General features: G+C 57.7%; 1 long non-coding RNA gene across 1 annotated transcript in view; it reads right to left on the bottom strand.

The window, feature by feature from the left end:
* Nucleotides 1–9881: 9881 nt before the first annotated feature.
* LOC121354515 overlaps nt 9882–19804 on the bottom strand; it is a 35886-nt gene continuing 25963 nt past the window's right edge. The window contains exon 4 of the long non-coding RNA XR_005955291.1: nt 9882–10525. This is a non-coding gene — a long non-coding RNA (uncharacterized LOC121354515). The remainder of the gene's footprint in view (nt 10526–19804) is intronic.

The raw sequence follows: 19804 nt of genomic DNA, 5'->3' as shown, positions 1-19804 counted from the left end.
CTCCGAGATCGGTCGAACGAGGCAGAGCCGTCCTGCCCGTTGCCCTCTGCCCGCTGTCCGCCTCTCGCACCGCGAATTCCTCCGCGGGAGAACTGAAAATAGCGCTCAGCCCAGCGCAAGGCGAGCATGGGGTGGCCTCCTCTGGCCCCCCGACAGCCGCAGCGCTGCTGTCCGGCTTTGGGGCTGTTTCTGTCTTAACCCCCCACAGCTCTCTGCCCCCCTCCGGGAGCTCCCTCCAGCATCAAAGACCTTCGTGTTCTATCCAGCCCTCTGCGTTCGGGTCCTGGAAGCTGAGGGCTGATCCCTTTGCCATCGGCCTGCTCCTCCCAGCTCCCAGTCCATAGCTTTGGGGCTTTTAGTCTGGCTATTTTATTTTATTTTATTTTATTTCACTTTTTTTTTTTTTTCTGGGGGGAGGGAGGGCGTGCGAAATGTCGGCTTTGAAGGATATTTGTAATAACATAACCAGCAAAATGAATGTCATATTTTTGCTCCAATGAATTGGATTTCCTGAAATATTGTCTCCGTAATGATGCCTTTAGGCTCCTCTGGATTAGATAACTCTCCAACCACATCAAGAAGGCTAATTATCCCAAAGCCACTTTCCCGGCGTTTCCCCATCTATTTCGCACACCTATGTACATCTACATTCAGAGACGCGGTGCTCTCCCGGCACGGCCGCTCCGCAGGGCCGCTCCCGGGCAGGGACCGGCCCCCCGCGCCCGCCGCGTCCCCGCGCCCGGGGGAGCCCCGTCGAGCAGCCGTGACGACACCAAGCCCGACTGTCCCGCCAGCCAATCCGCGAGCCCCGAGCGCACCCGTCAGCCCGCGCTGACCAATGAGGGGCGGGCGGCGCGCCCCGCCGGGATCCCCTCGACGGCTCGGGGCTGCGGGGGGCGCTCCGGGCCCCCCCGCCCGCCGCTCCGGGGCCGCATCTCCCGGTGTGCGGGACACCCGGAGCGCAGCGCCCGCTGCCGGGGCTGTCCCGTGGCGTTGGGTCACGCTGTGACAAGGGCGGGTGTGGGAGGGGGCGAGACCCTCACAGAGGGGTGGAGGCGCGAGGAGGAGAGCCCCAAACAAAGGAGGAGCGGTTGTCCCGGTGGGAGCCAAAGCCCAGCGCTCCGGGGGTGCGGGCAAGGCCACCCCTGCACGCTCGCGGGCGGAGCGAGGCAGCCCACGCGTGGGTGCCCCCGCCGCCTGCCACCCCCCTGCCCCGCCCGGCGCGGCTCTCTGTCCCGGCTCTTTGCTTGGGCCGGGCAGTCTGTACTTCGGGATTATTCAGCTCCTGCAAGTTTTTTGTTAGGCGGCCCTGAAAGGCCTCAAAGGCTGGGAACACCATTCTAATTACGGGGAAGCACAGCTTATTTAGAAGATAAAAAGAGACTTGTAGTCTCATAACAGCTTCTTATATCCGTCAAATAAGGATCTCTAATGACGGGGTGAGAGCCAGTGAATGCCTAAAACAAACTAAAAAAAAGGAGTGAAAATAAAGCAGCCAGGGGCTTAAGATATATTAAATTACCCTGATTAGGAATTTAGGCCGTGGCTCGAGTCTGCTGGAGAGGCTGGCGAGGGGGGGGGGACGGAAAGTGCTGCTATTCATTTCTGGGGAGAGGGGTCAGTAGGTCGGAGGAGTTCACAGGGCCTGGCTCTATTCTTATGCTAACAGAGAATACAAGCGCTGGCCTGGAAAATAGAAATGAATTTGCAATAATCCGAGCCCCTCTGTTTGCAAGGCGAGCGGCTCTATAGCTAATTGCAGCCCGGCCTCCCCCGCCTCGCTGCGGACAGTTGTAACGATGCATGGGAGATTAGAGCCCGGGGGGGGGGGGGGGGGGGGGTGGATTTAAGCCGTCTTTCCCCCTCCCTTCCCTCTGCCCGACGGTGAAATATTCCGGGGCAGGCGCTGGTGTTTGGGCTGGCTCTGCTCGGAGGGAGCGGGGCCAGGCAACTTCTTGAACTTCCCCGGAGCCGCGCAGGGGAGCGGCCGGCGGGCAGAGCGGTGTGCCGGGGGGTGGGGAGGGGGGGCCGGCTCTGCGCGGCCCCGGGGCCGGCGGGGGCGGGAGAGGGGGAAGGCAGAGTAGGTCCCGGAGACGGGGGGACCCCCATTGAGCTGCCGGTGACAAGCAGTAAATCGGGGAAGAATAGCGCATGGAAACGCGCCGTCGGGGCCGCTGGCCGGCCCTACAGCTGCCGGCCCGTCTCGCCGCCGTGAGAGCCACCGTCTCCTCGGTGGCATTCCCGGCTCCCGCCCCATACACCGACGCCTCCCGCCCCGCACCCGAGGAGTCCCTCCCCGCAACAGAGGGGTCCCACCCGCACCCCGCGGGGTTCCGCCGCCCCTCGCCCCTCGCCCGTCCCGTCGGCTGCTCGGCGGGCTCGGCGGCCCCGGGCTGTTTCAGGACCCTGGACAGGGGCGGGGCCGCCGTCGGGGCGCGGCGCCGCCGGGTCCCCTCGCATCCTCCGGCCACGTCCCGACGGGCCGAGGGAGGAGTGCTCCTCCCTGGTCCGGCCCGATCGTGAGCTCTCGCCTCCTTTTCCCCACGTTAGCGGGCTGGGATCACCAGCCGCAGCGGCCGGCAAGCCTCGGGGCCAAACCGCGGGGACGGGCCGTGGTTTGGCCCCGGTCGAAGCCCACTCCAACACAAACACCCCCGCCAGTGCGCGGAAGTCGTGGGTAGGGGACGCCAGTGCAGCCGAGGGGCTGTTTTAGTGACTATCGAGCGGCTCGGACAGCCTCCGCCGTCCTCGTCGACATGCGGGCTGCTCCCGCTGCTGGGGACCGTGTGGAGTCCCCGCCGTGCCCCGACGGTGAAACGGGATGGCAGAGAGCCGGGGTCGCCCTGCCCGGTCCTAGCGACAAAGAGCCGGCCCTGCTGCCAGAAATGCAGCCCTCTTTCGTTAACCGCGTTCCCCTCCTCCTGCCCGCCTGTGGCTGCCCCAGAGCCGCAGCCAGAGATGCCCCGGGTGAGGGCTGTGCCTGGGCTGGGCGGCACGAGATGGTGACAGCCCCGGACCGAGACCGGCACCGGCTCTGCAGAGCCGGGCCGGACCCTGTGCCCCGCACAGCCCTGGCAGCAATCCTGCCGAGCGCTGCCAACTTCGCCCGGCAGCTCAGGGCTGTCCCTGCCGTCCTGATCCTGCAGGAATCGGGCACAGGGGGATGGAGAGCGGGTTCGGGGGCTGCTACGGGCCGGGGCCGGGGTTGCCGGGGCTGCCCCAGCGGCCGCAGGTCTCAAGGTCTCCATAAATCACTTTTTCAGACTCTTGGAATTCTCTCACTCGAGACTGAAATTAAAAGGATGATTTCCGTAAGTGGCACACGCCGGACAGAGTCATCCCCGCTCGGCATTGTCCGTGCTACGGGGCTTCTCCCAGAACCTTCGCCTAACACTTTTGTCGTTTTAAAAGGCAGAACCTCCGAATTTTATCTGGAGTCCTCTTCTGAAAGGCTGCTTAGGCTTAAGAAAATTATATTTCAGGTTTATTTGGAAAAAAAAAACCAAACTCAACCCCCAAACTTAAAAAAAACCACTACACGCAAAACAAACCATACACATAATAATAATAAAAATAATAATAATAAAAATAATAATAATAAAACCAAAACATCAGTGTTTCTAATTTCCAATTGTATACTTAGTCGCTGAAAAAAAAAGGCGGCATTATTTGTAATCACAATCTATTAACTGAGTTTGGGAGGAATTTTTAGCAGAAAAAAATTCATTACGGGGCTGCTCTGTGAATTTTGTCTCCCGAGGACATACGGGCAAAGGATATACTCGGGATTTTAAAAATTGTGTTAGAAAACAAATTCGCCGGCGCTTTTATCTCCTCTGTGGTGGGACACGGAGATGAGCCAGGGCGATTTAATTTCTCAACGCCTGCAGGAGTTTGGGTTCTCCCCTCCCCAAAACACTGCCCGGTCCGGCCCCACGTCCTCTCCCCGCCTTGTCTTTCCCGGCCAGAAATAAACCACCGGGGCAGAGAAAAGCTGGCTTATTTGCTAGAATAAAAAAAAAAAAAAATCGGGTTTATTTGCAAGATTTTTTAAAATAATATCTTTTTTATTTGGAGGAATGAAAAGTGTGTTTCTTTGCAAGAATAAAAATCGGGTGTACTTGCGGGACCAAAAAGCCGGTTTCTTTGCAGAGGGAGGAGCCGCTGCTCTGGGAGGTGTGGGACGGGGGCTGTGCCGTGTCTCGGGGACACGCAGAAGAAAGGGGGTGCCTTCCCCGCCGAGTGCCCCCCAAATGGGGCTGGGGTTCATTCCCCAGCGGGTCCCCCCGGGCTACGAGCGGCCGCTGCCAGGGGCGCCGGGGGCCCGCACCCAGCCCCGCGCCCGCGGTACCGGGGCATTTCCTCGCTCTCTCCCCGCAGATGTGCGGAGAATTTGCGGGGGAAGGAGGGAGACACAAAGGTGCCCGGGAAGTGCCCTCCTTTTCCCGCTGAGGTTGAATTGCCACTCGGATGCGTTTTCCTCGCCCCGCGGCCCGTCGCACGCTGTTTGCCTGCCGTCCTCACCAGGACGGGAGAGCTGTTCCCTCTTCAACGAAAACCCGGAGAGGTGACACCGGGGACTTCTGCGGTGCCACCCTCGCCGCAGGACGGCCGGCACGGAGGGCAAGCCCGGCCGGGAGGGATCCCTCATCTCATCCCTTTCCCCGCACGCCCCTGGCCGTGGGTGCGGTGCTCGCCCGTGGGAGAAATGCTCCGGAAGGGTGCCCGGGCGTGTGCGAACACCCTCCGCTCTGGTGCACACACGCGTGAGCGGGACACGCACACACACCCCGCGGATGGTGCCCGGCCGGTGTGACACACCCACCCGAGTGGGGACACGCGTACGGTGCGGGGGTGCAACACGCGTGTGCGGGCACGCACGGGGCGGCACTCGCCGAGGTCGCGGACACAGCCGTGTCCAAGGACGGACACAGCCCCCAGGTTCGCATCCGTCGTTTGCAAACGCGCTCCCGCAGGGCGCACCCCGGCCGCTGCCCAGCTCCGGCAGCCGTGGGGATCCCCCACCCCCGCTACCCATTGCCCTGCACCTTCCCTCCCCAAATTTGTCGGCTTTGTCACTTCCTTTCCCCGCTCCACCCAACCCACTCAATTAAGGGCGGTGGCGGGAGCGGGGCTGCAAGAGGCGGCGGCTGGGGTCTCCCCGCCCGCTGCCTTCTCTGCACAAGGTGAAAGAACACGAAAAAGGAGAAAACACAGAAAGAGCCCCAAAAAGAGCCGCTTCCCGAGACTTGGCTTTATTTATCCCTGCTTATCCTTGTGCCCTGCAGCCCCGGGCAGGCTGGACGAGCCGTGTGCCCGGCGGGACAGCCCCGGTGTTGGCTCGTGGGGTGCCAGGGGGTGATGGGGTCCCACTGCCCGCGGCGGGGGGCGCGGGGAGCCGCAGGTGCTGCTGGCGGGAGAGACCCGCAATGGCTGTTTGGGTGTTGCATTAAAGCACGCTGCAGTGCGCACACTGCGGCCCCTCCCCCCACAATCTGCCTGTATGCTAATGACATGCAAAGAGACTCATTTGCATGTTTATCTCTGTCAATGGGCAAGCGTGGCGGGCGCGGTAATACGTTTCCCACCGTGGCGGGGAGGCCTTCCCCCCCCCCCCCCGCCCCGCGCCCCTCACCGCCCCGCCGGGCCGGGGAGGGTCGGGCAGGGCTCTGCTCCGGCCTCACCGCCCAGCCCTGGCACCGAGGCAGGTACTGACACAAAATGGCTGCCGGGGGGGCCTGCAGCCTCCCGAGCACCCACCTCTGCCCCCCAGCAGTCCCCGGCCCCTCCGCGCCCCCACCCCGCAAACCCACCTCCGGATTTTGTGCTTAAGCAGCCAATCGGGGGCGCGGTACCCTTCCCCCCTCCGTCCCTCCTTTCTCCCTTCATCCCTCCTTTCTCCCTCCATCTCTCCTTTTCCACCCTCCATTCCTTCTTCTTCCCCTCCATCCCTCATTTTCCACCCTACATTCCTCCTTCTCCCACTGTATATTCTTCCTTCTCTAGCCTCCATCAATTTCTTTATCCCACCTCTATCCCTCTTTTTACACCCATCATCCCTCCTTTTCTACCCTTCATCCCTCCTTTTTCACCCTCCATTTCTTTTCTACCCTTTATCCTTCCTTCTCCCCCTCCATCCTTCCATTTTTCCTTCTCCCTTTCCATCCCTCCATCCTCTCCTTCAACTCTCCATTCCTTTTCCACCTCCATCCCTCCTTTCCCCCTGACTTTGTCCCGCTTTCCCTAAGCCCAGATCCCAATCTTCACTGTTTCCACGCACAGGGATATTTTTGATTTCCCACCGAGCGGGGGAAAATCTTTTCCATCCTTCCAAGGGGTTCTGACTCTCGCCCGGGTGCTGAGCCCCCGGCAATTCGTGACCTCTGTGGGTCCGCCGGCACCGTGTGAAGTCCTCGGTGGGTGCAGAGCCGCGGGTGGGTGCCCGGAGGGGCTCGCCCCTGGTTCCTCTCTCTGCTGCGGGGGGCGAGAGGTGTCCCCAGGCACCAGTGGGGAGAAGCAGCCGTGCGTTCATTCACGCGTGCGGGCCCACGGAAAGGACGGACACTGGAGGCACTGGTGCGAGTGTGGGCTTTTGAAATAGCCACCAAACAAAAAAAAAAAAAAAAAAGTGCGGCCTCTCCCACGACGCCGGGGTGCGCCCAAGCCGCTATTTTCAAACACGCACGTGAGAGAGAAGGGCTCTGTTTTGCGGAGCGGGGAGTGCTCTGTCCCCGCTCTCCGAGCGAGGATGCGGCCACCCCCGTGCACCCTCGGCGGGGACACAGCGCGACCTCCCCACAGCCCGTGGGGCGCTGGGACCGGGGACGGCTCCCGGCTGCAGCGCAGTGCAGCGTTATATGCGCTCCATTCCATCCGTATATAGAGAACACCTATGTCCTTATGTTCCGCTATCATTTATGGCGCCGTGTTATACTACACGATGCTGCGTGACGCGATGCGACGTGACAGCCCTCGGCCCTGGGCACGGCACGGCCCCGCCGGTGTCCCCGGGCCGCGGGGCCGCCCCGCCCCGAGCGCCCGCGTCGCTGCGCTGGGCTCGAGGACGGGTTTCGGGGGATCCCCTCCTGTCTCCCCACCCGTTATCCCTCCTCCTGCCTGTCCCTTCTCAGCCTCTTATCCCCTCCTTTCTTTTCTCGCTCTCCCAAACCTTGCTCACTTCCCCGCTGAAGGTGTGTTCGCTCCTTGCATCCGTTATCTGTATTTTAGCCCCGGGAGGTGGAGGGGCATGTGTGTTTATCCTCCCCTCCTTCACCCGAAATTGTCTTAGAAAAAAATTACATCAGCCGAAAAGCTAAATCTGCCCGATGCCCCTAGACTCGCCCTGTCCCGACCAGTTTATCCCAGCACCACCCAGCCGCAGGTAGGGGAAGGGGTTTATTTGTGGGGTCGGTCAGCGCCTCCCTCGGTCACGCTATGGCCTCCCCCGCCCCTGTCATCACACCTGCGCAGAGAGAGGTGTGACCCAGCTGGGATGGTGCCGCTGACCCTCGGCGGGGACTTTGCCCCGAACCCCCTCCCGGATCGCAGCGGGTCCGGGGGTGTCGGTGCTCGGGAGCCCGGGGGGTGCCGGCCCTCAAAGGCCCCCCAGCCCCGCGGTCCGCTCCCCGGGTGGGTGTTCCCCTCTCGAGGGGGGCGGAGAGAGGCAGGCCGGGGCAGAGGCAGGTTTGGGAAGGCCACCTCCCCTGGCTTTCCGACTGCCCCCGCCAGGCAGTGTCCCCGCCGCACCCCGGCCGGGGGTGGGTCCGCACGCCCGGGGGAGGTCGGCTCGGGGCTCCTCACCAGCGTGCCCGAGGCAGGGCTGGTTTTGCCAGGAGTATGTGAGAACCCCTACGGAGAGACACCCTCCCATCACTCCCCAAAACCTGCTGTGTCATCACGCCCCGAGGCAGAGGCAGCCCCCCAAAAGCGAATGGGGGGTGTGTTCCCTTACCTGAGCGCTAGCCCGGGGGAGCCACGCAGAGCGGGGGTTCTGTATTCGGCTCGTGTTCTCCCGCCGTGTCCCGCAGCAGAAACTTCCTCCGGCCGGGGCCGGGGTCGGTGCGGGGGAGCCGGGCTGGACCGGGGGGGACCCCGCGGCCGGGGAGAGCCGCACACCCCGGGCCGTGTTTATATGTAGAAAGAAGGGTAATTTGAGTGCTTATACCAAGAACCGGGGTTGTTAAGTTTGCAGGCAGACAGCTAAACGGTGCCAAGTGCGGGCAGGGAGGGGGGTGCGGGGGGGAGGCTGGGGGTGTGTAAGAAATAAAGAGCAATTGTCAGAAGCGAACAAAAGGCGGAGGATGGAAAGGAGCTGGGAATCCCAGGGCAGAGCCCCTCGGCGTGGACTTGAACTTGGGCTTTGACACCGTCTGCCAGGCGGAGAGCCGCTTCGGGCCGAGCGAGGCGGGCTGCGGGGGGAGAGACAACAGCCCCGGCAACGCAGAGAGGGGGAATTACTCCCTCCAAACACCCACCTTGGACGCGGCGGGGGGGCACTCTGCTTCAGAATGCGACTGATCCGGGGAATAACCCAGACGGGCTGAGACCCGACGGGCTCAGCGCACCTCCCGGTGCAGAGCGGGGCGGCGGTGGGGGGACCCCGTCGGGGCTGGCCGGGGCCAGACGGTCGGGGGGGCCGCCCGGTTCTCACAGTCTGCGCCCGAGCCTGGATTCTCTGCACGTCCCGGCCGGTCCCCCCTTTGCTACTATTCAGCACTTAATTGAACATTAATGGCAGCTGGGGATGAGGTCATTGGAGCCGGCTTTTCTCACACATTTTTCATGCAAATCCGCTAAACTCTAAACAAATTTGAATAAAACCCCCTTTGTGCAGGCCCTCCATGGTGTTTTTCCACGGGCCGCTCCGCCTGTCTCCGCACACTTCATCCGGGGAGGGGGGAGCGGCGGGGAGATGAGGGGGTGTGGGGGGGGTCTCTGCTCGGGCCTGGAGCAGCAGGCAGACCCAAAGAGGCTGCGTCCTCTGTGAGGCTCTCAAGCTCAGATCGCCCCCAGGATGCCCACTGCACCAGCAGGGCCCTGCACTGTGCCATCATCTCCACTTGCAGCCCTCCTACACACCAGTTCCCCCAGTAATATCCATTAGCAACACCAGTTCCCCCTGTAACACCTCCACAGCACCAGTTCGCCCCCAGTAGCATCAGTTCTCCTCCAACTCACGCTACTCCCCCACAGCAATACCAGCCCCCTGAGCACCATCAGCCCCTCAGCTACCCAAATTCCTCCCAGTACCTCCAGTGTCCCCACCCAGCACCCCTTGCTGCACTTGGCAATCATTGCCTCTCTGTGAGGTGGTTTTTGGGTGCTCAGGGCTGCACAGGGTAAGAGCACGCAGACCCCCCCGGTCCCCCTGCTCCGCAGCCCCCGCACAGCCCCCATTAGCATCCCCGCGCCCGGCCCCCTGCCCAGCCTTGAACTTGGCCATGCCGGGCTGCGCTCCTTCTGCCTGCCTGGGCTCGCACAATGCCGGCCTTGACCCATTGTTTGCTTTTTTCGGATTTCAGCTGGGAAAGCGGCCACCTCGCGCAGCCTGCCCCAAGCACGCCGGGAGCGGGGCACAATGGGGAACCCTGCTCTGCAGGCAGAAGGGCTCCAAATCATTTGAGAGACATATTCATTATATTCTTTCACGGGGGTCTGTTTGCATTGGGTTTAGCGGTTACTTCCCAGACGGGGTTCAGACCAAATAAAGATCATTGAGCGGCGAGGGATTCGCTGGGGCTTTCAGGGAAATGTGCCTGATGCGGGGCACGGCGCAGCCCGGCTGCCTGGCCCTCGGCTGCTCCTGCTTCCCTCCTGATTTGCCCGGGTTTATTTTGTGCCCATTGCCTCCATCTCGAGACTGCACCAAATCACACGCTCGCTTTTGCAAAAGAGAGAGTTTATTTTCAACAGTGCATGGGGTTGGGAGGGTTTGAATGGGAGAGAATTACAGCCAGTACATTTCTCTTACAGGAACAGAGAGGGTGCGGTACAACAGCAGCAGGGCTGCCTGGCCTGGAAAAGCTCGTGGTCCTCTGGGGCCCAAGCATAGTGCCTTTGGGAAGGCTGCGCTCCCACAGCTCCACAGACCCAGGGATCAAGAGCAGCAAGGGCCGAGCTCTGCTCCATGAGCAAAGCTAGGGGCTGAAAGTTCCCTCCAAACTTCACACACCTGGTATTTCACCAGGTGAGACAGTGACTGGCTCAGGTCTCTCTGCCTAAGCACTTTGGTCCTGCCCTGGGGTATTGAGGGCACTGAAGGCAAAATACAGGAGTGATGTGGGATGATCCCTTGGCTCCCTGTGTTGCCCTGGCTCCCTCCCCATGGCTGCACCGCTGTGTTTTGAAGTGATGCCGAAATCCAGTGTGTTCATGAGACAAAGCTGTCTCCTCTCTGGGGCCAGTGGTGAAGCAGGTTGGGACTCTCCTGGAGAAACTCAGAGAAGTCAGATGGCAAGTCCAGGTGGAAACCAACTGGAAGAAGGAACTCACAGTCTTCAAAAGTCCGCTGTCCACTCACTGGGATCTAGGAAGGAAAGAAAAACAATGGAGTGGTTATAATCTCTGTCAGAGAAATGGTCCAGTAGTGCTTGGCTGAGAACAGACCAACTTGTCCCTGGTGGAGCAGAACTCCAATCCTCTTTTCCTCCCCACCAAACATTTCTCGTGGCTCTGGACCACCTTACCATCTTCCTTACTGGGAAAACTGTAGTCCCCAGGATGCCAAGCTTCCCCTGCACCCTCCTCAATCCCCTACCTCTGCCTGCCCCGCACACCGCCAGCCAGGGGAGGGCTCACGGCTTGTCCTTCCTCCCTAGGCTTTGGGGCATGGGATTACTCTGCATGTCAGAGCCACTAAAGGCACAGCCCTCTGATGTTTTAATCTTCCTGTTAACTTTCCCTGCCCTCGACGCCCTTGCCTGACTGGGGAAAGTGATACCAAGCCACCGAGCTGGAGCCGAAGCTGTGACGCTCAGCCAAAGTCCCCTTCCCGTGCTTTGCCCCACACATCTCGCACCTTGCAGCACGTTCTCCTCCCTTTTTCCTGATTTTTTTCATCTATTTCCTTTACACTTTATCCGCGTTGAGTGTGTATTCCCTAGCCTCCAAACCAGTCCCATCCTTTTTCTATCTTCCCTTTGCTTTGCCCATAAACTGTTACACTGGAAGGAGTAAAGACTAATATAACAAATCCTTGAGTACACTTGCAAAAGGAACCATCAGCTGGCTAATTTATTCTTTTTATTGCACCAAATTGTAATTTTATAAAATATTGCAAATTTTATAAAATATTTGCAGGCCCATTTTAAGAGATAAATCTTCTGTGTGGCTCTCTAATGAGCCGCCCTGGGAGTAGCCGGCATGTGATCTGCTGTAGGTCGCACCGCGACGTTCCCAGGCTGTGACTGGATGAACCACCGTAACTCTTTGAACTGTGCAAATACTCTGCACTCTGGGGTCCAGGCTGCAATTTTCATGGGTATTTTTTCTCTCTCTTAAAAATAGATCTTCTGTAACCCCTTTATTGCAATATTCATAAAGCACTTGATGGAAATCCAAGGAAAATCCCTTCCCTTCTGCAACTTTGAAGCAAGCCTAAAACTTAAGAGAGGCAGAGGCCAAACCCACCCCATGTGGTTGGGTTTGGTGCTGAGAGGACAGACCCCATGCTGCATGTGTTTTGGGAGACCCAGGCTGCAAAAAGCCAAGGCTCAGCACTTCTTTATCCTGTGTGAGATTAGGAGTCACCCCAAACGTTCCCCCAAGCCTGGAAAGGATGTTGAGGTCAGGACAGATGAGATCTGAATGATGGTGGGTGCTTTCACAAGCCCAGGACAGGAGGAGGCAGCTGAACCCTTGTTCTCACCAGGGGAAAGCCTTTACCTGGCAGGTACAGTCCCCTGTCCTGGCAGGGACAGTCCCTGCCCTCTGCAGGGATATGCTGACCTTGCTTTGGCCTACAGGGAGACTCCTCTGTAGTGTGGACAGAGGGGATGCTCGCTGGTACCAGACACCAACCCAGCCTCAAATCACTCACTGCCTGCCTGGTGGGTTTGAGACTCCTGGCACTCAGTTAATGAGGGCAGGAGGTGTTGGACCAACCCAACTGACTCGACATAAGCTTCAGGAAAAGTCAAATCTCATGCATGCACTTTCTCACTAGGCAGAGTTCAGCCTTGCACTGAGGGTGCCTGCAAAAATAGGGCTTCACCAGGACCCAGTTCCAGCCCCAACACTGCCTTCCCTCCCCAGTGCCCCGAACAGGGAAAACATCCCTCTGTGTGTGGATTTACTGTCCTCTTTTTTTTTTTTTTTTTTTTTTTAAGCTGAATAAACAATTGAAATTATAGCTCAGCCTGTCCCAACACTTGCTCCTGTGCCTCCGTGTGCCCTTACAAAGCCAGCACTGAGGTTTATATGCTGATAAACTGCCCTGCCACAGCAATTCTGGGCGGTGGGAAGAGAAAAAAAAACCCCTCAAATAATGGTAAATGGATGCAGAACGCTCTGCCTAATCAGATTCCTGTCCCCTATTGAGGCCAGGAAGGAGGGACCCCGCTCCTCCCCTGCCCTCAGCCCAGCCTCCGCTTCACCGGCTCACACGGAGAAACTTGCTGGACAATTTAATCTCGACAGGGTGTTACTTAGAAAAACCTTTTTCACTGTCAATTTTTTTCCCCCCTCCCTTCCACCCCCCCTTTTTTTTTTTTCTTCCCTCCCAGCCTTGATTGAATTTTGCAAGCCCCTGATATCTTTCTTTTTTGTAGGGATGCACGCTGCTTATGCAAATACCAGCCTTTCATACCAGCCTCCCTGGCTCAAGCCCTCCAACTTGAATGTGACCAAAAGCTGTGCTCTCCCCTGCTAACTCCTTAGCACAATTACACCTCCATTCTGCTCCAGGGGCCCGAGGAGGGGGGAAAAAAAATCATTTTAAACTAATAACACGTGCTGTTTGCTTTGGATAATTACAAGGGAGCTTCGGCTTCTAAGAGCTATGAAATATTCTGTTCAGCGGGGCGGGAGGGAGGCTCCGTGTTCCGCCTACGCCGCGAGTTTTATCTCCTGACGGAGATGCTCGTGCGGCCTCTCGAGGCTCCCTCCATCTCGTGCTCATCCTCTGCACCTGGGCAAGCATTTACATTTCCTACGGAGCAACTTCTCCGTGCTTTGGGCTACAGGAGAGAGGAGAAGGCGCCTGACATTTTCCTTATCTCAAGTTACAATTTCCTGCAAGCATCAAGATAATAAAACATCGGAGATGGGCAAGATGAGCGAAATGAATGCGGCGGCTGAGCCTCCCGCAGCAGCGCGGGAAGGGCCGGGGAGAAAGGACACCCGGGGGATGCGGCTGCTCCGCTGGCTCTCGTTTGCATCGTGGCCCTGACGTTATTGTCCTCCTGCCTTGTCTGCTGGGGAAGTTTATGTGGAGGGCTTTTGCTGGGGCGAGGAGGAGGAGGGGAGTTTTCCCCAAAAGCACCCAGGAATCTGTCAAAAGAGGGACAGAAAAGAGAAGAAGAAGAAGAAGAAGGGAGACAGAGAGTGGGAACGTCAAGGACCCCTGACTAATGAATAGCAAGTTTGCCCTTGAACCTCCCTGGGCTTTGCCATTCCCAGGCTCCAAACAAGGGCTGATGCATGCTTGGGCCCAGCTGCAGGGGGACCGGGCTATGGTTCATCTCAGACACTTTGACAGCCCGGGCCTTTTCCCCACATAGCTCAGACTCGCCTAACTACTCCCCTGGCAACAGCTCAGTGCAGGAACCTGCGCTGAGGCCCTGCCTGCTGCATACAGAAGTACGAGGAGGAGGAGGGGAGCCGCTGGGAGAAATTAGCTAGAGACTGGCTTAACCCATCAAATGCTGGGCAGGCGTTGCCAGCCCCAGCACCCTTTGCTCAGCTCCAGCACCCTCCACGCACCCCTGCGTGCTCACTGGCCAGTATCTGCAGTGGAGCTGGAGAGGGACAGGGGTGGGTTAGACGTGCAGAATCGCCGTGTATCACAAATCCCACGACCTGCTGCTTCACCATGACCCAGTGCCTTGGACCTCGTGAGGAAGGTTCTCATGGTGCCAGGGATGTGGGAGGGAGCCAAAGCAGCCAGCTGGAAAAGGCCACCGGACACTGAGAGGAAAGGGCATGGCCTCTCCCCGGTGTGGTGGGACAGGGCATCCCTCCCTGCCAGCCAAAATGAGGGCAGGGGCTGGATGAGAGGCACAAACTTGCCCTGGATGCTCTTTCTGCATTGCAGATCAAAGGCTGAGGACGAGCTGGCCTTAGGGGTCTGCACTGAATGGCTGGAGAGAACAGGCACAGCACCCGGCGGCTCTAAAATGCGACCCAGAAACGTTCCCACATCCCAGCCCCATATAAATCAAGGGGGGAAAAAAGGGGGAGCTCCATCCCAGCCTCTGTTTTTACAGAGCATCTTTCATGTGCAGCCCCTGAGAGAGGGCTTTGCCGAGCTTGTTAAGGATGGCTCCTGCGCCAGGCAGAGAGGGGGACGCACCATATGGAGAGGAGAAAAAGAAAAGGGGACACTGAAAATGGAAAATTATGCAAAGCAGGAGGAGAGGCACTGGGGGAAAGGGGGGAGGGAGGCAGCAAGGAGGTGGGGGATGGGGAGACAGGAGGCTGGAAGTGAGCCCTGACTTGGGGAACACCATTAGCTGGCACTGGGGCTGCATGAGGAACAGAAGTTTCCTGTGACCAGGTGCAGGACAGCCCTTTGTACCCTTGGGTGCTGTCACTGGAGGGCAGCTCTCCAGCCTGGCCTTCCCTGAGAGGGTCTGGGCTGTGCCAGGGTGATGCCCAGCTGGACTGTGGTGGGTGCACTCTGTTTCTGGAGCTGTGCTGCACTGGGAGACACAGCAAAATGGGGTCTGTGGTGACCTCCTTCAAAGGTGTCCTGAGGACCTCTGTTACTATAGCAATGAGGGTGCAAGCAAACATTTTGGTCTTTTGGACAAGAGTTTTGCTTGTCTCAATCACAAAAACCAGATTCACATGCCAGAGTATTGTAAGAAAAGGCTCCGATCAACAGCAATGATAGTAAGGGCCCAAACTGCTCTTGGGCCTCAGCTGCCCGTGCAGTGAAGGTGGATGCTTGGGTGGGTGAAAGGAGAATCCAAATTCAACTGCCAGAGCTCCTCCCTTCCCCTTGGACCCTGCAGAGTCCTGGTGCTGCAGGGTGAGCTGCAGGCCCAGGGCAGCTCAGGGATGATGTGCAGGCATTCCAGTCCAGGCTTGTGTTACTGCCCAGCTTGTGCTCAAACTTAGCATTGGCCTAATGTGGCGTTTGGAGTAATGACTCAGCTCTTCCCAAGCCAGGTGTAGAGCTTCTTTTCCCTATCCTGAAAACACTGGCCACCTTTGGGGAAACACCCACTTTGTCACTGTGACAGCTTCTTTTTCCCAAAGCCGCTCTGTGCCCCAAACTTGTGGCACTCTGCTGGCTCCCTGTCATGGGCCAAGACCACCTGGCACATCCTCACTGGGTGCAAACCGCCTTCTCCAGTCCATCTTCCACCCAGCAAGGAAATCCACCCACACCCGTGCTTGGTGACTCCTGCTTTGTCCCCTCCGTGCCATTCAGTGGCTTTTGTTTAGAGCAGCCAGTGTTTTTCCTTCACTCTCCTCAGCATTGCTCGACACCCAGGAACACAAACTGCTCCTGGCTCCCACCTCTCATGGCTCTTGGCTCCATCACAGCCTTTGATCTCACACTCCTATCTGCCACACTGCTCCCTTTTCCAGCTCCTGTTTGTTCCATCAGGAAACCTTCCCTTGCTGCATCCCAAATGGATCTCTCCATTAAACCCATCTACTTCCCTCCATTTACCACTGGTTAATTTACCTTCAGTCCCTAGACCCTCATTTCAGGCAGGTGTGGGGAAGATTCCTGTGAGGCCAGTGCACGAGAGGGGCTGGTGCAGAGACAGACGTGGGCCTGTGCCTGCAGAGATGGGCACGCCTGCCCTGGCATACACGTGTTCTGCCTGCACATGCCAACACCTACACGTTCCTGCCCACGTTCCCGCTGCCACATCCAAGGCTGTGGGATTTCAAGGGGAGCTCTTGCTCTCCAATGGGGCACAGGCATTATCTGCACAGCACGGCTGCAGGTTGGGATTTGGGCTGTTTGGTCTTACAGATACTAGACTAAAAAGATGCTGTACCCATTTAGTTTCTTCAAGAACCATGCCCTGGAGTAAGGCTACATGTGTTGGCCAGATCCTCAGTAAAGCCCTGGAATAAGCTGTAGGCACTGAAGAAGATTCATCTAAGCAGCACACAAAGAAAAATAGCAAAAAATAAAGTTCATGGGGGCACATGAAAAACAGAGCTTCCACCCACAGAGCAGCTGTGTGGGGCTCTGGAGACAGGCAGGCAACGTGGGAGATGTTTCAGAGCTTGCTCCCAAAATGATACATGTGCAGCCACTTCCCTTCTTCAACCACTGGAGGTACACTGAGCTACCTGCCCTGCAGAGAGACATTTCAGTCTTCAGGCACAGGACTTTGTCCTGGGCTGCTTTAAGGCTGGCTGGCCCTTGTGGCAGCATGATGCAAAAATGAGATGTACCTTCGTGGGAGAGGAAGAAGAGGGATGTGCTCTACCCCCTGGTATTCTGACACAGACAAGGAACTGCCCCTCCATGAACAAACCCAGGCAGAGGGGCTGTTTGGTGTTCTCGCTGCAAATTCCCACCCACTGGGAATGGGTGGTGTGGGGAGAGCAGATGGGATTCAGGGTGTCCTTTGGATCAGGCTGGCCTCAGCTGCTGTGCTGGAAGCTGAAGCGTTTCCAGGGAGGATATGGCAAGAACAGTGAGTCCTGCCCAAGTGACGGTCCAAAGCGCTGGCACTTCGTCCTGATTCAACCTCGCCCCAGATTCCCGCCCTTGGCTCACATCCAGGTTTCTTTCTCCTTGACCCATCTCCATCAAAAGAAGCGCTGTTACGAGGCTCTGCTCTGAGTTTCTAGTCTACAAATAGAAGCAAAGCAGCACCTGCTCCAGAGCTGAACATTTCCACTAAACCCTATTTTGATGCCTGTCCCGGCCAAAGAAATCATTTGGGACCGTGTCACTTGTATGAGATGTTAAATATTTCAACCTCCAGCAATACAAGGCACTGATATGATACTGAACTACACAATTGCTGTATGTCCCTGCACTTCCACCTTGGCTGCAGAGATGCACCACAAGGGCTCATCTCCAGCAAATATTTCTCTGGACAGGGACAAGGAGTTGGCTGCCTTGAGTGCTGGGGCCGATGTGTTTATCGGGCAGCAAAGCTGGCCCTGCCATCTCTCCCGGGGAAGCTGCGCCATGGGAGCTGCTAAAACAGCATTTCATTTCCAAACAGGGCCCCAGAGACCTCTTGTGTGAAGGATTCAACAGAGCGAGGCGGGGTAGAGCAGAACAAGGAGACACAACCCCAGGCTAAAAACAAGGCAGACCCCAGGTTTGATAGACCTTATTGCTCTGCACCAGGGTTCGGGCTGGCCTGTCCCCTTGAATCAGTGCCAATCTCTCCTGGGCCACAACTGATGGGGAAACAGCGAATTGGGATTTTTTTCACCTCCTTCTTCCCCCATTTTCCCTCCCCTAACTCCTTTTCCGCATCATAAGCAAAGTCCTAATAAAGCTCCCATCCCCACTGCCAGCCCTGCACCATGCTCCCAGCAGAAAAGAGATGCAAAGCCACGCTTGGAATCTGATTCCCCGGCTTTAAACGCTGCTCTGCCAGCAAAGTGCGACTTGAAAGCTCCCCTGTCACAGTTACAAAGCTCCGAACAGCCCTTCCTCGGATAATCACGCTTATCTCCAGATTAAGAAAGAGAGACCTGCAGCTGAGGCTGGTCACATGGGCTGGGATGTGGGCAAATCTCTTTTAAACAATCCCCATATAGCTGTGACCTCCACCGCAGCCCAAATACACCGTCCCTCGGTCCCACTCGAAAACCAGCTCTGGAGACATGACAGAGCATGTGAGAGGAGACTGGGCTGGGGATGGGGGGCGGAGGGAAACCACGGGGGAGGAGTGAGAAAGCAACGGAGGAGAGGAGGGTGAGAAAGACGGAAGGAGAAATAAGTAAAGGGAGGATGTGGGAGAGGAATAGGATGTGGTGGAGAGGGAGGAAAAGTGCATGAATGGAGGGGGAGGATGATGAAGGACAGGGAGGTCTCTGCTGCTCTTCCTGTCGGGGATTAGTTGTCCCTGCACTGTCCTCAGTTTAACTCTTCCCACTCTGTCCCCGACTGGCAGCCTAGCCTGATTACGTGACTCCAGCTGTGCCAAGCAGCCTTGGCAGGGAGAGCACGTTACCTACTTTGCTGCCACAGATTCATTAAGAGGCTTTGCTTGTGTGGGAATAGTCATCCCAACGGGGAAAGGGGAAAAAAACCCTTCTGCAGATCAACCTGGCGAGGAGCTCTGACAAAGCGGTTTCCACAGCCCTGCCCAGAGTTTGGGAGCAGAATTAAGGAGAGATAGGGATGTGCAAACAGGAGAGGAGGGCACAGGGGTGGCAGGTCAGCTGGAAGGGGTCCTTAGCATGGCCACTGCTCAGAGATGAGGCACCAGACAGGGACAGAACTGCAAGCCCTTTGCAGGATGCTGGTGCCTGGTTCTTCTTGGTGATTAAAGGCCACCTTGCATCTGGGTCAGGCATGGATGACACATTCACCCTCTGCGTAAATGAAAGGTCTGAGCAACCGCAGAGCGACTTTTTCCTACAGCAGGTTCCCCTCTTACATCCATGTGGGATTAACACAATTACTTTGCAATGGAGGGGCCCAAACAGCTCTGAAACGGGCACAGGGGCTGCACCTCTCTGAGGATGCCCACTTTCTGCTGGCACTGATTGGGGTTTCCAGCCGTGGCCACCGGCTGCAGCCCGCCGGGGGGACGGCAGTGCTGCCTCTCCAGCTGCTCATTATTCACCCTGCGCAATTAGGCACCGCTGATAAGTCACACGAAATTGCCTTTGTTCTCCAACTGGAAGACCTGCATTTCATGGGAATCCCTTTTTTCCTGCACATTACTGATGAGCTGCCCATTGTACCTACTGGTGGAGTGGCAGTGAGGATTTTGGGGCACTCTTTGGGCTGGCCCTCATAGACATCCTGTGCAGGTCAATGGGGAGGTGTAGCCTGGCCCTGCCTGTGCTTCTGGACTTCTCTGAGCACAAAGGAGAGCTGCTCCTCCTGCAGCTCACCAGGGACTTGTCAGCTCTCCTCCAGGCAGGTGGCTTTGTCGCTTCCTGGCTACTCTACCATCTCTCCTTGTCATTTCCCAGCTTCCCTCCCAGTAGCAGAGGAAAACCCAGTGCAGATGCAAAGTCAGTAGGGAAAGAGGCGTCAGCCCTACCCAACCCAAACCCTGCCGATGCCAAGAGCCACCTTACCTTGTTCACGACCTTCCCCTTCCTCCCCAGCCAGCCCATCAGCAGTAAACCCCGTGCCTTGCTGCTTGGACCAAGCATCTCGGGCTCCCTGCAGGGCCAGCCCTGCTCCATCGCGTATCAGCTCCTGCTCTTCGTTCCTTCACTGTACCAGAACCCAAGTATGGAAGAGAAGGCAAGGCAAACTGGAGCCAACACGAAGCTGGGTGCTACCAAGCTCCACAGGAGGCAAGCTGTGCTCCAGTAAACTTCCAAAAATGACCTCTGCTTCAGAGCAGCCTTGTGCCATGTAAATAGCTGTTCTTTCAGCATCTGGCAGCTGCTCAGATGGGACCACAGGGAGAAAAGACATCTTGGCCCATTCAAGAGTTTCTTCCCGTTCTGCTCAAGAAAT

The sequence above is a fragment of the Pyrgilauda ruficollis genome, unplaced genomic scaffold, assembly GCF_017590135.1.
Source record: "Pyrgilauda ruficollis isolate IOZ18807 unplaced genomic scaffold, ASM1759013v1 scaffold23, whole genome shotgun sequence".
In the NCBI taxonomy this organism is placed as follows: Eukaryota; Metazoa; Chordata; class Aves; order Passeriformes; family Passeridae; genus Pyrgilauda; species Pyrgilauda ruficollis.
The sequence above is the reverse complement of the archived record's forward strand: the minus strand, read 5'-3'. Positions and strand labels throughout refer to the sequence as shown.